Genomic DNA, 16,072 nt, shown 5'->3' on the forward strand with positions numbered 1-16,072 from the left:
GTTATCAGAAGACCTTAGTTATGAAGAAAAACCGATTCAGATACTTGACAGAAGAATTAAACAACTAAGGAACCGACAGATTCCTCTAGTAAAAGTCTTGTGGAGAAGCCAGAAGTTAGAGGAGGCTACCTGGGAAATGGAGCAAACCATGAAGGAGAAGCATCCAGAGTTGTTTTTGTGAATTCCGAGGACGAAATTCTTGTAAGGGGGGAAGAGTTGTAATACCCTCAGGTATATTCCAGGGGTAATTATGTCTTTTGACCCTGTTTTGAGATTTTTCTCATTTTAAATATATATATGTAGGGGTGTGCTTTATATATATATATATATATATATATATATATATATATATATATATATATATATATATATATATATATATATATATATATATATATATATATGCATAAATAAATATATATATATATATATATATAAATGCAAAAAAAAGGGCAAAAAGGGAAAAGAGAAAAAGAGAAAGAGATAAAGCTTATTAGATAAAGAGAAAGAGAAGACTTTTCCATCATTTTGCATCTTCTCCCGTAAAAAAAACTCCAGCAGCCTCCTTTCATGTTCTTTTCTTTGCTTTCTTGAAGCCAAAGGAAGAAGTTGAAGGAATATTAGAAGATAAAATAAGAAGAAAAGAAAAGGAAGCACTTGGAAGCTTTGGTAACCAAAGATCTCCTTCCTTCTCCTTTCATCTATGTTTATATGCATGTTATGTGAATATGTTAGAGTGTTTTGGTATTGATTTAAAGTTGTCTTGATGATAAAGGAAGCAAAACAAAGAGGAGAAAACCAACTTGCAAAGGTTTGACTTGAAATAAGGTAAGGGGTTTCCTCCTTGATATGTGATATGTTTTAGGGTTTTGGTTCCTTAGATCTATATTATATATGTTGATTTTGATGTTGAGGAATGTTGTTTTGCCATTTGGGATGTCTATGTATGTGATTTTGCTCATGGCAGAAAGTTATAGAATATTTACAGTTTTTGCCACTGAGTTCGTCCCATGTTTTGGCTGCCTTATTGAATGAATTATGAGTGCTATTATATCTTGTTGGAAAGATCTTTGAATCCTCTTTCCAATGATATATAGCTTATATGAATTAGAGATCATTTTGACTGTTAAAGATTGTATAAACCGAAAGGACTGTTTTACTAAAGAAAAACAGGGGAGGCAGTTTTTGCCACTGAATTTATCTGCTGTTTTGACTGCCTGATTGAATGAATTATGAGTGCTATTATAGGTCGTTGGAAAGATCTTTGAATCCTCTTTTCAACGATATATAGTTTGTATGAATTAGAAACCATTTGGGCTGTTAAATTGTATAAAAAGTATGCTGCCCTGCTAAATGTCTGTTCTGTGAACAGTATTTCGTAATTTTATCACTGAGTTTAGCTCACGTTTTGACTGCCATATCTATCGAATTATGAGTGCTATTATAGGTCGTTGGAAAGATCTTTGAATCCTCTTTTCAACGATATATAGCTTGTATGAATTAGAAACCGTTTGGGATGTTAAATTGTATGAAAAAGAAGGTTGCCCTGCTAAATGTCTGTTCTGTGAACAGTGTTTTGCAATTCTGGGCAGGAAAGAAAGAAGGAAAGAAAGAAAGAAAGAAAGAAAGAAAAGGAAGAAGAAAGGAAAGAAAGGAAAGGAAAGGAAAGAAAAGAAGGAAAGAAAAAGAAAGAAAAATAAGAAAAAGAATTTGGGACTCAAGATTTAGGGGTCGTCCCAAGAGTAATGTCTGGTGAGTTATGAACAAAATTAAATGGAAGCAAATTTAGTAAAATATAAGATCCGTATGTATGCTATAAACTATGAGGGGGCACTTTACACTACACCGCCCGCAGTAGGGCACGTCCGCAGTAGGACACGTCCGTAGTAGGACATAGACCCCTAGTAGGGTCCGCTCACAGTAGAGCATGCTCGCAGTAGAGCTCAATTCAGATTCAGAAATAGTGTAGTGAAAGAAAAAGAGCTTGAGCTTAGAAAAGTGCCAAATCCCTATAGTTAGCTTCCAGAAAGTATTAAATAGACACCAGATGGGACGAAGTATGACCCAAATAGTAAAGAGTGAACTAAATTACCCCCTCAATCTCTTATAGAGGTTAGGATGTGGGGTTGAGTCCCAAAAGTGAGTTAGAACAGGAAAAAAAGATAGTTTACTTAATTTTTCCACTTACTGAGTGTTCTTATCACTCACTCCCTTTTCTTTCCTGATTGCAGGTACAGGTGATCGAGATAGCTGCGAGGCAGGGTCAGGTCAGCATAGGTAGATCCGGCTGGAGCAGGTTATCTCTGGTTTATATTACATGCATACAGTGGCATGTTTTTATCGATTTTTGACGTTTTGAGATTATGATACAGTTGCATATGATTACTCCTTGTTTTCAGATGCTTTCATATGAGTATATACATCTTTTGTTCGCTTCCAGATTTTCAGTTTTCTTGGAATACTTTCTAAACACTTTTAATGATGCATTTATTTTAAAGTATTTTTAAATAAGAAAAAAAATAGATGCTACGAATATTAATTCGTAACATTTCTCCTTCGATGGGTAGTACTTCTAGGGAGGGATGTTACACGCTCGTTCGTTGGTGAAAGAGAAAAATCATTTTTCAAATTGGTGTGAAATGACACAAAGACCCCTCACGTGTCGCATGTTCATTCGCTCACTTTCCCTAGACTAATCCCTAGTCGTCGATTTGTGCCCCAAAAATTGCCACCGTTGATTTCAATATAATCATTCTGCATTTAATACAGACTGCGGCACGTCCTTCGAGCGCACAGTATTCGGCGGCTGATTCAAATTTTGTGCGCCCGATTATTTGCTTTTTCGTCAGGTGTCTTCTTTTCGTACTGCCACGTCAACCACCAAAGATTTGCAAACCCTGAATCGCCAAAAATCGTCGAAAAATCGTTCTGCTTTTCAGATGACAACGCCACGCGTCAGCTATCCGTGCGTTGCGTGTGCACGCGTCCCGTGCAGCATTAAATGTTGCAGGAATTTTTTTTTTTAAAAACGTTTATATTGATTTTAAAATGGAGAGCCAGATTTACCATATTACCCTTTTTTCTGACGGAAACTGTCAAAGTTAACCACTGATGGGTGGGCTTTTGGTGTTTTCATAGTTAACGGGTGGGTATTTGAGAAAACGTCAAACCTTGGGTGGGAAATAGTCGTTTGGCCTAAAGTAAATTCGGTTCGGCTCGCCATATCCTGCCAAGGCCCATCAAGGTGTGGCAAGACAATGGCTTCCTTGGCTTCTTTAATTATGTCTACTTGGGTCATCTGCGAGTCACCGAACACATTTTAGGGGTCAACCTGTTATATTATATACATATTTGTTTTTTAAATATTTTAATTTATTTTACAAATTAGGTCTTGAGGTCTTTGATATATCCTGTAAGTCTAATATGACTTATTAAAAAAATTGATTGTACCTTTTTAGAGAGAGCTAAGTAAATCCTCTAGAGAAGTCTACTCGATTTCCTCAAATTAAATTAAACTTAAGTTAGTTAAACTCTAGTTCGAGTCAATTCAAACCAAACCCTAGTTATCAAACCCAACCTTAGTTATTTTCATTTGTCGGTGAAAAACAGCAAAGGAACGTCTTCTTTATGAAATTTAGAGCTGGGCAAACAGGGTTGCGGGCCCTAAAGACAGATTCCGGATCCTGTGTAAGGTCTGAGGGACCTAGTCTAGTCTTGCGTTCAATTTTTAATATTATTCTTTATTTACAATGATTAATTTTATTATATTTATGTTTGTTTTAATTTTTTAACAATTAAAATTTAAACAATAACTTAAAACTTTAAAGCTAAGGTACCATTAATAGAAGCTGTAATTAAATCATTTATAGGCAAAACTCCTCAGCCAAATTTATATATACGTCATTTAGTGAATAATGATCCACGATTAGTTACAATAATAGCAATTATAGTAAAAGAATTATACAAAGCAATACATCAATATCTGAAAGATGGCTTTCTTGTTCTCTCATATCCACAAAAGACAGCTATTGTTTCCACTAATTCGAGATGATGTCGGTGATATATAATTATTTATTTTTAGTTTAATTATAATATTAATAAATATTAAAAATCATATTTACATTAGGAATATACAAATTTATTGCTTAAGTGCGACTCTACCTTCTTGGCTAATAATCCAGTGTATCCTCTAGTGATCTGCATTCTGCCACTAAAACCAGCCCGATCAGATGTACAGGTTTTTCTGTCCCGTATAATGCTGCTTTTTCCTTTCAGTTTCTCTCAACTTCCCCTCAATATCCTCCTTTGTTATAAAAGGAACAACTGATCAGTGCAGGCTATGGGCTCCATTTTCAAATACCATGGAGGCTTTTACAATAAGATGCAATGCGTCAGCTGAGAAAGCCATGAAGAAGGTTGTGTTTTGCTGCAGTAGTAAAATTTATGAACTTATAACATTAAACCTGTAAGCCATATTGCATTTAACTTTTTGTTGTATGATAATCTTCTGACTTCCAAAACAGTAACACTGTCAATGGTCTTGTGAGTCTGTTGCCAGATTTTCAGAACAAAATTATCTGTAGTAAGTTTTCGCCTATAATTTAATAACAATCATTGTATCATGCATGTTAGTCATTCTCACTCTTCCTTACTCCCAACAATATCGATGAAGAACTGATTTAAACGCTGGCCAAAAGTCTTCGTAGAAAAATTCTCTGTGACATGCCTCCAGGCCTCTTCACCAATTGTCTTGGCCAACTGTGGATCCTTGATGAATGTACCCATTCCCGAAGCGAATGCTTGGGGAGTAGGGTTGCAAAGGAATCCAGTAACCCCATTCTTAATTGTCTCCACAGGGCCCCCACTGTTGCATGCAATTACAGGTTTGTGAGCTGCCATTGCCTCCAATGGAACAATGCCGAAGTGTTCATCCTACAATTTTTTAACATTTGGTTTGAAATTCCCATCTCCATTTAATCTAATATTAATGAATTGTAAACACAATGCAGGAGAAAACCACACCTGTGGAGTATAAAGGACACACAAGCATTCAGATAGAAGAGCATTTCTTTCAGCTGTCGAGTAAGATGTAACAAAGTTAACCCGATCTGCCACTTTGTTTTCTATGGCAAAGTGTTTAAGCTCCTCCAAGTATTCAACATTCTCTCTCAAGCGTTCATCATACCCACCTACAACAAGAGAGAGATAGCTCAATTACTCTGTAAAACGAAAAGTCATGCCAGTTTTTTGTTCTCACATCAGCAATAACATTTCATTCATGTACATGCAGCACATATCTCAGTACACTATTTTGCTTTCCCTGCTGCAATAATTGAGTTCCCCCAATTCCATGTTAAAGGCCACTAGGAGTTTCATAAAGTAATGCTATTTCAATCTTTCACTGTGAAACTATAAACTTGACTAAGACATTGTTTGCAAAAGACTATTCCAGTACAGATGACATTATGCCTGATTTTCTCCCTTGTTTTTACCATGAACAGAAATGTGAGTTATTTGCATACAATAAGCCATAAAGTGCAGCATTACAGCCAACTCCAAGTTATTCAGGAAACAATTCAGTACAAAACTTGAGTTATGAGTCCAGTTTCCAGAAGAGACCAATACTGCCATATATATATAAAGTTTAACATGCAATCAAGATTAATAGGGAAAAGTTTTTACAACAGAGGAAGCCAAGCACAAAGTCTGTCTGAAGTTAAACAAATGAAATATTCCTACTGCAAAACAAGGATGGATCAAAGACATGTCATTAGAGACTTCATTCCTAGAAAAACTATATATAAGTGTTTCTGACAGGTCATTTCATTCCCAGACAAACTATCCACAAGTGTTCTGACAGGTAACCAAGACTACTATCAGACTGAAAGTGAACACATTCAGCACAAATATCCAAGTTACATGGGCATCCACTGCCCATGCAAAAGATCTCAGCTTACTGACATGCCCAATATGCAATATGAGATATCTGCCAAACCAGAAATAGGGAAAGACTTGCCTGCAATGGTCAAGGTAACATCAGGTATGTTATGGTCCCCATCAAGGATATGAAGCATAACAAAGGCTGAAAGTGCTAAATCAATATTCTTTTTTCTTTCAAAACGGTTGACGGAGAGAAAATTCAACCTACACCCAAAAAAGCAAATAAGAGATGAGAATCCAAATTAGTGCCAAGTAAAAAATACATGACCAATAACATGTTCTCACAGTCTTCTAAGAATAACTCATGCTAGAAACAAGGGATATGAGTATATTCTTTACTTATTAAAGCAGGGTTCATTAAACTGATCCATATTGACTGCTGGATATAGGACAGTGGGGAAAATTCCTCATGCATGAAGATGCTTGAAAGTATTTGCAAAGGTAGTGGCAGTAAATTTAGTATTTACAAGAATCATATCTGCCATCCCTGCATTTCAGAAAAGCAAGAAAAATAGATATTTATTGCAAAAGAATAATAAGAAAATAAAAATGAATATCGTATCACACGTAAGCAGTAGAAAACAAGAATTTGGAATCATACCAGTTGCTATTTCTTCAACAAAGTCTATAGGTTTCCTATAGAAACTCCTCAGAAGAGTTGTATGTTGAGCCAGCAACAAATCCGGGAAATGACAATAAAATAAAACCTGGCAAAGAAATGTATATATGTAATACATGAAACAACTATAGCAAGGAATGGCATGCAAGCATTGATTTTGATAATAAATACCTTTGTTGGCCCTTTAAGTTTCAACAATGGGATGACAACAGAGACTTGATCTGCTAGTATAACATCAAATGATGACCAATTGATAAGCACACAAAGCGCAACAAAAATACATCGAACATATGCACATAATGCATGAAGACGGTAGAATATATGGCAAGGTAGGAAATCTCCATACACTGTAACCGGGAAGGTACCTGGAGAGCCAAATGAAATAAATATGGTACATCACATGACTTTGATTAGAAAACAGAGAAAGCAATTGGAAAGCAAAAGAAAAGCATCAAGATGTGGCAGAAATAAACTTCAAAAGGATGTCAATGACCCAGTGGTATGACAGGACCCTAGGTTGCAATAAGCATATAACAGGAATAATTTTTATTGAATAACAAGCAAATACAGACAAAAGGCAAAATAATTTAAAATAAAATAACATAGATGCCATGCCTAGATAGGAACTGAGGTGTTCCATTTAACGTGATAGAGTTAATCTGTCAACAATGTTCAAAAAATTAATTGATGTTTTTCCTTCCTAACAATGGCTTGTTTAAAAAGGTAAATCCATTCTCTTATCCAATCCTAGTTCCTAGTTTATTAGGAAATCTTGCTTGTCCTAAATGCTCATTTAAATAGATTATCTTGTTTATAAAGGATTCCTGAAATCTTATCTTATAAAAAGCAATTGGGAATCTAACAAATACCTCTCCCTAGACCCCCTCAACAACTAAGTTGTCCTCAAGGCACAAGGACGAAATTGTGCTTTGATTTCACAAACGTCTACCCTATCGATAGGTTCATCATCCATTTCTATTGTGTACGCCACGGGTAGATTCCCTCCCTCATTGTTGTTGGCTATCAATACCCTCAAATGGATGTTCAAGCAAATATGATTTGGGGTGTGCTACTCGTCATAGCGAAAGCACTAATGCCTAGTTCGTTAAGCCTACATCTACATCAATGTCAAATTTAGATTGTCGTGACCTATACAAAGTAGAGATAGGAGATTTGCTAGAGGCGGAGTTGTTGCTTCCTTCATATGATGTGTTCATTGCTATATTTCATTTAGGTCGCCATGAGTTGGGATTTGGGCCTTGTCACTCATTTGTCATTGGTCATATGAAAGGGGTTGTGTGACCTGAGTGGTGTCATAGTCCAAAGTATCCCCATTTATTTCCTCCTCTCTAGTTTGAGCCAACTCCATTACCTAAATGCCATTACCTAAATGAGCTCCTGTAGGTCATTTGACATTATACGACATTTGATTTCTTCTTGGAGCCCATTGATGAAATTTCCCAAATATGCTTGTTTTGACAACATGTTCAACTTGTTGGATGTAGTCTTCAACGATTGCAAACTAACAAAAAGCTTCCATTTTCTTGTAGGGATTTCCGAACTTCCATTCGTTGAACCCCTTTCATTAATTTTGATGGCAACATCTCCTAACTCATTGGCGACATTTTCCCCTTCATCCATCTTAACTAGTGAACAGAAATTCTCTCCATTATTATAAAAGCCAATATGACTTTATGCTCAAGATTGACATTAAGAACCTCAAAGTATTGCTTAGCCAAATATACCCACCTCATCAAATCGTGGTCATTAAAATTTGGGAGTTCAACCTTCTTAACCGACAATCAAAACACATTGCCCTGTTGGAGGAACAGAGGCACAAGTGGTGGTGACACGACTTGGTTCGTTGGCATGGTTGGGTTTGTTGAGGTGCCAATGGGTCAAACATGGGTCACCATGAGGTAGTTGGTATTACTCCTACTCCTTGAAGTTACCTCTCTTGCGGACGTTTCAACCTATCTTAAGCAAGTCCTTGCCTGGGTAGTCAACCTCTAGTTCACGACAACCAGCATGTCCTGGTTAAAAAAAAAAATTCAAACAACTTCTTGTCAAACACTTGAAATTTGCTCATTGTCTTCTTCATGCTCTTGGCAACAAGCCCCTTAAATCTTTCATCTCCTTCTCCAAAGATTCCACCTGACTCTCCATTTGCATGTTGACCATAGGCTAAAAAAATGACATGGTTTTTTTAAATTGCTACTATGATACCAATTGATAAGACCCTAAGTAGCAATGAACAAATAACGAGAAGAATTTTATTTGAATAATAAGCAATTACAACCAAGATGTAAAATAATACAAAATAAAATAACCTAAAAGCTATGTCTTGATAGTAATGGAGGTGCTCCACCTATTGTAACAGAGCTACAATTGTTAGAATCCCAATTATAGTTAAATAGATAAGATTTTGAGAATTTTTTCTAGACAAGATTACTTATTAAAACTATAATTTAGGATAAGCAAGATTACTTGTTAAACTAGAATTTATGATCGGACAAAGGAAAAGATTTACCTATTTGAACAAGTCATTGTTGGTAAGGGAAAACATCGATTAACTTTCTAAACATTGTTGATAAAGTAACTCAATTACGATAGGTGGAGCACCTCTATTCCAGTCTAGACATAATGTCTAAGTTATTTCATTTTATACTATTTTACCTTTTGGCACTTTTTGCTAATTATTCAAATAAAATTCTTCCCACTATTTGTTTATTACAACATAGGGTCCTATCATAGTAATTCATGTCACTGTCTCTCTAAATGAATAAAGAATATACTATTCATCCAAAACATAAGGGCAAAATATGGATGCGAAGGACTGTCATGTACACATGTTTGAGAAATTACAAGGACCTTGAAATACCTTCACAACTATTCAACAGACCAAATTCCTGAATTGAATTAAAACAAAACAAAATGAAGCTCAAAATGAGACCCATTTTTTTTTACTAACAGAGAGAAATCACTAGTTACAGTCATCTGCTTAATCAACTAGGAATTAAGCTTAATGAGCAAGTACTTCAACAAAATTCCAAAAACTAGCAAATACTGTCCTACCATTCAGAGTAATAGTTCCAATGAATTAGCAAGATACTGGAATCAATTTTGTTCCCTACCAACCCTATCATTTTACTCTAAGATTTCTCAAGTGAATTAGTTTATACCGCACTAATTTACTAACATTAAACTTAGTCTCAGAGCCTTTTCAAACACATTTTTAGTCAGACTACATCCTAAAATGTCAAACATAATTTCCTTATTCTGTATAAAGAATTCAATGATGGGGTCACATACAACTTATTAAAGGAACTAATTCATCTAACTGTTCACATTGAACTTGGAAAAGCATACATACATAGCTCCTAGCCTTGTAAATAGCACATAAGAAATAAAACATGCAAAAAACGAGATACAATTATCACATTAAAAAATAACAGAAATATATTCAGCCTCTTCAAAACAACATACTAATCATAACCCATTTTCATTAATCCTGTGCCCACTAATTTACTCAACCATAAAAGTTGCATAGGACAGACACTTGGAGAAAATAACAGATAGAAATCCCAGCTCTAATTTAACTCCAGCTCAGTTTATTATTTGCATTTCCAGTTCAATCACAAATAAGTTAAATAATGGAAAGTTACTGGCCACCAAGAGTTTCCTCAAAACACCGAGTCCTATCAATGTGAGCTGTAAATACATGAACATTGTGACCATGGGAAACAAGTTCAACAGCCGCATCAACAATTAATCTTTCAGCTCCACCTATCAATTATTGAAGCGTGCCCAGATAATAAGATCAAAATCACCGGTTCTAAAAATACAACTAATGAACTACCAAGAGGGTCAAAATCCAATTAGCTGAACATCGGAAGTTCCATTAATCAAATTTTAATCCCAACAGAAGCACTAAAAGAAATAATTAAACGAACAAAAAGATAATTAATGGAGGTTTAGAAGTAAAATTACCGATTCCCAGATCTGGGTGTATGATGGCGATGTTCAGCTTTTTGCTTGCTTTGTTCTCCATTGCTTTTGCTGCTGGGTTTTCACTTGCAATTTACCATTCTTCAGGCGGACACGGAAGCTAGATGGGTTCGAGTACAGAGCAGAGAACTCATCAGCAACGAGCTAATATGATGCCTGATGATACGTAAAGCAATGCAATGGGAAAGTACTATTTCCCACCCAAATTTCAGCCCACCCATAATTCACACTCATAGGAAATGAGAAATCTATACCCTACTCGTAGATTACCTGCACTCTAAATTTTTAATTAGAGTCTAACGTAAAATTACTATTTTTTTATAAACCCTAAAACTTTAAAATTTATGTTACTCTCCCTTTAAAGTTTTAAAAACTAACATTTTAATTCAGTTTCAAAGTTTTAAATATTTAACTTTCATCTTTAGAGTTTGTTTCCTTTTTTTGTCACCATTGTTTTGACTAACAGTTGACACTTTTCATCTATCTTGTAGATCCAACTATGAAGAGTGATGAAGGATAGTCATTTAAATGCGACGATAAAAGATGATATCGAATTTTCTCGATCTAGACGACAAAAGGTCATCCTTTGTTAGAGAAGACTTTCATTTTTTCCCGATTACTAAACAGTTTCTTAAGCCATAGGAGATGAAACCTCAAAAGGGGGGGAAATGGATTTTTTAAAAGTTTAATCATGAGAATAAATATGAGTTTTTTGAATTAAGAGGAGAAATAAATAAATCTTTTAGGTTTTAGGATTTATGAGTAAAATAACGATTTTTATCTCTGTTTCTAATTGAAAATTTAGATGATAGTTGTCCTATAGATAGATGTTTAGATTTTTCATCAGCTATAAGTATGATTTTGAATTCATACTAAAATTTAGATGAAAAATTATCCTTTTCCCCAATGGAGTTTGTAAGCAGTGTCCTTTAAGTCTATTTGAAAGAGTAAGGCTATGCCTAATTAAATAAGGGAAATTAACTAAGTTTCAGGTACCAAAAATATATGCTCTTACATTAATTCTAATTCAATCCAAAAAAAATTCCAAGACTTACCAAACCAAACTTAAATAAAGAGGTGTTTAATTTGCTTTAGTTCGAATTTATATTTCTAATCAAAAGTTTAAGTTTGTCGCATAGTTTAAATTTATAGTTCAATTCAACTCAAATTAATGATAATCATATTAAATTTGATTCATTTCTACATATCAATTGTGTATATTAAGTGATTTTGCTAGTGTATAACTTGTGAGGATGTTTTGGTTTATGTTTTGGATTTTGGACCTTTCAATTTAGCCTTCACGTTTTGTTGTAATAATTAATACCTCTTGACTTAATTTAATAGTTATAGGATTAATCACCGCACTTAGTGTGACTAAAGTTTTCTTTTTATCTCTTACTTGATATACGGATGCATGGCTTTGGAATTGAAATTGAACTTGGAATTAGATATCAAATATTGAATTGTTTGGTTATCATACTGGACTTTAAGATTTGGTTTGTATTGGTTTTTCCAAGGAGTTAACACTTGATTATTCTTGGAAGACTTCTTGTGCACCACTGGCAAGATAGATGAGAGAGTATAATTTTTCTTCTTCAACTTCTTGATCATGAAGCTTTAACTTTTTTATCTCTGTTTGTTGCAAATTTTGAGTTTCCTTAAAACATCCAAAATGTTTTAGGATTTCATAAGTATAATAAAGACAGGAACTTAGACTTCTTTTTTTTTTTTTAATTCTAATATTTCATAGTTTTGTTAACTCCTGAAATCTCCAAAATGTTTCTTTTGGCACCCCAAAGAATCCTAGTTTCCTTTCTTTATCAATCATCCGTTTTTGTGGAGCCATGTGTAAGAAAGCATTTTGTCAATCTGTATAAGGATGGCAGCCATGAAGTAACGCATTTGTTGGTTAGTGGAGTGATCATTCAACTGCGTTTCTTTCCACTTTTCTTTTTTTTTTTTACCAGCAGGGTGAAATATCTTATTGTTGCATCGCAAAAGAGAAGTAATATTGTTCATTTGTTTTTGGTAGTGGGGATAGAAACCTGGAGAAGCTCTCATGAATGCTCAAGTAGAAGTCAAGAAACAATTTTTTCTCTTAGAGCCATCTCTAATTTTCTTTGATGAAAGGGCAGTTAGGAGCACCACTTTGTAGGTTCAAAAGGTGATGGAATCCTGGAAAATGGTACTCAGTGTTATTCCTGTGGTGATTGTTTGGTTTGCATTTCTGAAATTTCTGGGTTCCTTACACTGTTGTGGCCGTGGCGGAGGTGAGGCAGTGGTCGAACTGCAGATGTGGGATATTACGGCCGAACTGGAGGCGTGTGGTGGTGGTGATGGCGTGGTCATGCTCATCATTTATTTATTTATATTAAAATATAAATAACAGCAATATTATACCTACCAATTTTAAATACACAAATGAATACATATTTATATGTGTTATTATATGATTGAATATTATTTTATTATAAATTTAAAATTATTTAATCATATAATAATACATATATAATACATGCGTTATAATAATACATATATAATACATGCGTTAAAAAAATTCGCCCCAATACTCCCTGTCAGGCCTGCCAAGCTCCCGAACAGGACCCGGTCCTGAGCTCTGTCTTGGTCTTGCATTTAGAGACACAGCTTGGGCCCTTCAACTAATGAAGCCCTGGATCCTGGGCTGGGTTATTATGCTCAGGCTTGGACCATAATACAAAAGGATTTTTGATATTTTATAGTAATAAAATTTTAGACAGATGAAAATATATTAATAATTTGATATTTATATTAAATATTAATAATAATTTTATAATTTTAATAAAATAATAAAGCATCAATTTTTAAAAAAATTACACAGGATAAGCTGACATAAGTTTTAAAATTGAAAAGGTGATTATTGCGATTTCTCCAACCTTGGGTAGGAACTAATAATTTGGCCTTATAATTATTAATAGCATTACTGAAAAAATGAACATTTCTAATAAGACAAAAGAAAATGCATTTGGCTTTAAAAAAGTAAAGCAATGAATTTAGAAAGGCGTCTGACGAGGTAAGTTCCAGCCTTCCAGGTTGGAGTTTCTGCGTTCAGCAATGAATTTAGAAAATTTATGAAGAGGTACTTCCAACCTCCCAGTTCCAGGTTGGAATTTCTGAGTTAAAGTTTGATTTTATTTTATTTAAATATTTTACTTTTTAATTTTTAAATTTTATTGACGATAAAAAATTAATTATATTTTATGTCAAAAAATATAATAGTATTTTATGTATAAATTATTCTTATAAAACTTGTATATCATATATTTTTGCACACTTTATTTACCAAAATCAAAATTAACCATCATATATAATTATTACAAATATTAATTATTTTAATCACATTTTAAATTGTTTATATATATTTAGTCACTGTTTTTTTAATATATATTCATAATTATATTTATGTTTAACTTTTTTTTAAATATGAAAGTTGTTTAATCAGATATTTGATCTATCGAACAATCATTTACTACTAAATATGTTACAAAAATATGGTTGATTGGCTAGCTAAGGATTCGGCCAGCAACTATTTTAGCAAAAACTGGTTGGTTGACCAATCAAGCACTCGATCAAACAAATTTTATTTTTAAGAGAAGTTAAATATAAATGTAATTATAAATATATATTAAATAAAATGATGATTAAATATGTATAAAAAGTAAAAAATGTGACTAAAATAATTAATATTAACAATCAATATGTTTAAAAAAAATTGATCAAATAACAATACAATAATTACGAGATCAATTAAGAATGACCTCTTGCAAAAGATTTAATTAATTTAAATGTTTTTAAATTTTTTATAATAATATTTTAATTATTATACAAAACAATATCATGAATCAATTATCAATATTTTTTATATTATTTATTTTGTTTTGATTTTTATTATTTGCATTAACATGGTTATCATGCAAATAAAAAATATGAAATTAGCTTCACAGAATTAAAAAAAAATCAATAAAACAGTTACAATAAAACTTTATAAAAAATTATATCAAACACAATTGTATTGCACGTGCACGCGTGCACACACATATTTACGTAAAATGTATTCAATTTCAGAGATTAAAAAAATAAACATAATCGTGGTAACCACACTCGACCTAACTACACAATTAAAAAATATCCTTTTTTTTTTTTTATTTTGTGTACAAAAACAATCCTTCCAAATTTTGTTAAATTTTGTAGCCAATAGAATTGGGTCAAACAAATTTTCTTAATATATAAAGAAAATTTTATCAAAAGTTGACTTATGAGCAAATGAGAATCTGGTTGAAGGAAAACAAGTTTCAACCAAAACACCAGTTTTCCAGGATTTTTTTTTTATATATAAAAATGAGTGCAAAACTTAGAATATGGTATTTGTTAAATTTTATGTTTTTTGGGTTTTCCGTTTTAAACTTGGGTTTGTTAAATTTTGTTGATAAATGTTTGTGCTTTTTGGGTAAAAATTGATATATTGATGATGAGAAGTAAATTAGAAAAGGTTAAAATGTGTTTATATGTAGAAAATATAAGATTTAACATAAAATAAAATAAAAATTAGGTTGGTTGGCTTCCCAAACACTAAAACTTAAAAGAAAAAGACTTAGTTTCTAGTTTTTATTACATTTGTTAAACTCTAATTTTTTCCGTATAATGGTTATGAATTCGATAACTGTATCTTAGAGTTTATCCATCAAATTAATCCGAACAGAATTTCCTAATTAACCAAAAAAATAAAAACTTGATTTTGTTGAAGGGGGGATAAAAATAATTTCCTAGAAGGCTTTTTTTTTTTAGTTTGGGGGAGTATAAATTTACTAGTTTGGTTGGAATAATTTTCTAAATCACACCAAATTAAATGGTACATATCCAATAAAAAGTATCGATCTTAAAAAAATACAGTAAAACATTAACATACGTGTAAAAAATTGTATACATAGTGAAAGTTAATAAGTAAAATAATTAATCAATTTTGCACATATTCAAGAGTTTGCTTGATTCACTCATAAATAAACATATGTTGACCTACACGAAATGTCGACTTGCCAGGACATAACCTTAAAAAAAAAATCTAAAAATTTAAAAAATTATATAATATTGCTTGTTGGTTCACTAAATGTCCAAAAAACATGGTCCAAAAGTCTTTTAAGTTATATTTTAAAGTCTTATTATTTTGTAGGCTCGTACCGCATCAAATTTGGTCTAACATGTGCCACATCCATATCTACCTATAAAAAATAGATACTCATAGATATATATAAAATAAATTCTTTAGTGATCGATCTCACTATTACTAAATTAAATAAATCAAGGTTTTTTATCTCAATATGTCTCTAATCATTGAGACTTACCTTTTTACCGTCCACACTATTTTTTTCGAATTTAAAAACTAAAAACTCATACTTTTTTAAATGGGTACTTGTGTACTCATTTGTTAAGAATACTAAAACTCAAAATTTCTTAAAAGTTCGGTTGTCG

At 32.8% G+C, this 16,072-nt stretch overlaps 1 long non-coding RNA gene and 1 pseudogene across 1 annotated transcript; one reads left to right on the forward strand and one right to left on the reverse strand.

Annotated features, from left to right (window-relative positions):
- Positions 1-4,150: 4,150 nt before the first annotated feature.
- LOC123219392 lies at positions 4,151-5,473 on the forward strand. The gene is made up of 2 exons (XR_006502872.1): positions 4,151-4,415; positions 5,010-5,473. It is a non-coding gene; the product is annotated as an uncharacterized LOC123219392 (long non-coding RNA).
- LOC123219385 lies at positions 4,458-10,807 on the reverse strand (annotated as a pseudogene).
- Between the last annotated feature and the right edge of the window lie 5,265 nt (positions 10,808-16,072).

The sequence above is a fragment of the Mangifera indica genome, chromosome 1, assembly GCF_011075055.1.
Source record: "Mangifera indica cultivar Alphonso chromosome 1, CATAS_Mindica_2.1, whole genome shotgun sequence".
In the NCBI taxonomy this organism is placed as follows: domain Eukaryota; kingdom Viridiplantae; phylum Streptophyta; class Magnoliopsida; order Sapindales; family Anacardiaceae; genus Mangifera; species Mangifera indica.